Raw genomic sequence first — 2,398 nt, 5'->3', positions numbered from 1 at the left:
TCTTCTTCGTCTTCGTTGAATTGTGCTAACACGGTCTTCTTATGGCTCTCCTTGATATGTCTCTAGCTTAATATATTATTAAAAACGACCTAAAGTTGCTTATATAGCAGCCCTAATCAGCATTGAAGTCTTACAATTTGAATTAGAATATAATCATAATTCTGCACCCCGACCTGGCGCGGCCGTGCGATTGATCAGCGCGGGCGCGACCGCTCGCTTGATCAGCGCGGGCGTGTTGGGCTTCTTCCAGAAATTAACTTCTTCATTTTTCTTGCAGATTTGAGCCGACCTTCCATGAGCTTTTATTCCAATGCTACCTTGACACCAAATTAGCATCAAAATAATGCTAATTCACCTGATTACCTAGAAAATGCCTGAAATACAAAAATACTAGAAAACACGTTAAAACATGTTAGTCGCTAAACACACGCTAATAATACACGCAAGTATATACGTTCGCAAGTAATATAGAATCTTTTCTAGTTCGTTCCCACATAGACTATATTGGTTAACTAATTAATTTACGCACTTAAGCAACAATGTATGGTTATTATTCAATGCTAAGACGGTAACAAATTGAGGCTGTTTATAACTAAGAATTAAACTAACAATTATAACTAAGAGAATAAGATTGATTAAATTAATATATATGACAAACATGAGATTCTAACTTCATTAAATACTTCATTCAATAGCCTTACTGATAAGTGGCATTTTATACCACTTAGAACATCTTAAAATGGCTTAAATTGGTGCCTCAAAATCAAGTATTTTGTGTATTTGATGCGTTTTTCTAGTGTTTATGCATTTTAGGGTATTAGTTGCATTTCAGAGGAGTAATCATCAAGAATAAGCCTTGGCATGTGTTCACCATTGCGAGAGGAAAGAAAGGGGCAGATTACGGCGAAGAAACGGAGCAAACTCAGGATTTTTCCAGTAGGGTCCTGAGCGCCCGCTCAGTTATGCTGAGCGGCCGCGCAGAAAGCTGAGCGCCCGCTCAGTGCGCAGGGTCGGGAAAAAAGATAAAATATTTTAGACTTCTACTTCTGTTTGGCTTCCAACTTCTATGTAATCTGAGTTTTATGGGACTATTATATAAGTAGATTTGGAGACGTTTTCACGAGAGAGGATCGTGGTATTAAGCAAGGAGCGAAGGAGATAAGGAAGAAGACCGTTTTAGCACACAACAACTAAGAGGAAGCATACTTTCTTGTGATTCTTATTTCGTTGTAACGTTGGATGCTAGTTTTCTTACTTTGAACTTAATTACTCTTGTGACGTACTCCGATTTAATATAATTAGTTTAGTTATTATTTTCTTCTGTTTGTTTATCATGATTTCATATGAACCCATGATGACGATAAGTGCTATTATGGGCTAATCGTGATCATGGGGTCGCAACGGATTTACTATGGAATTCTTTAGTTAATTGTTTAATGCTTTAGTGTGTGATGATTGTATGATATCTAGTATTGGTTGTGCGTATTTGTCTTATGTGCATCTAGTATTGGTTTATGCATACTCGTTCTCGTACTCGCAAGAGGACTTTAGATATAGCTGAGGAGACAGACGAAGTTCTTGATATTCCGGAGAAGATAGATTTTGAAGATTCAGATTCGGGAACTGAGCAGAAAGAACCAGTAAACATGGGTGATCGTATTGTTCAGGCTGATCCAGCTCTTATGGACTTTTCTCGGCCTAAAATTGATGACATTCAGTCAAGCATTCTTCATCCGGCTATTCAAGCTAACACCTTTGAAATCAAGTCGGGCACTATTCAGATGGTGCAAAATTCTGTTTCTTTTGGAGGAGCTGCAACTGAAGACCCCAAGATGCACATAAGGAATTTTGTCAAGATCTGCAGCACTTTCAAGTATAATGGAGTGACTGATGAGGCTATCAAGCTGAGGCTTTTCCCATTCTCACTGAGGGACAAAGCTAAGGACTGGTTACATTCTGAACCAGCTGGGTCCATCACTACTTGGCAAGATCTTGCACAAAAGTTTCTGGTGAAGTTTTATCCGATGGCAAAGACTGCTGCTATGAGGAGTGCTCTTACTCAATTTGCGCAGCAACCTACAGAATCTATGTGCGAAGCTTGGGAACGTTACAAGAAAATGTTGAGGAAGTGTCCACATCATGAAATGCCCGATTGGATGGTGATCACTGGTTTCCATAATGGTTTGGGGGCCCAATCTCGGCCCATGCTCGATGCAGCAGCTGGAGGCGCCTTATGGGCTAAAAGCTATACTGAGGCTTATAATCTTATCGAGGCTATGGCTGCAAATGAGCATCAAAACCTAACTCAGAGGATGATGCCTGGGAAGGTAGCAGGTATTCTGGAAGTCGATGCAGCCACTACTATTGCAGCGCAGCTCCGGGCGCTGTCGATTAAGGT

The 2,398-nt window shown here is 40.2% G+C and overlaps 1 non-coding gene across 1 annotated transcript; it reads right to left on the bottom strand.

Moving 5' to 3' along the window:
• Window positions 1-2,039: 2,039 nt before the first annotated feature.
• On the bottom strand, window positions 2,040-2,146 carry LOC141722604 (small nucleolar RNA R71). The gene has a single exon (XR_012575614.1). It is a non-coding gene; the product is annotated as a small nucleolar RNA R71 (small nucleolar RNA).
• Between the last annotated feature and the right edge of the window lie 252 nt (window positions 2,147-2,398).

The sequence above is a fragment of the Apium graveolens genome, chromosome 4, assembly GCF_009905375.1.
Source record: "Apium graveolens cultivar Ventura chromosome 4, ASM990537v1, whole genome shotgun sequence".
Taxonomy (NCBI): domain Eukaryota; kingdom Viridiplantae; phylum Streptophyta; class Magnoliopsida; order Apiales; family Apiaceae; genus Apium; species Apium graveolens.
Note: the sequence above shows the minus strand (reverse complement) of the source record. Positions and strands in the feature narration are given on the sequence as shown.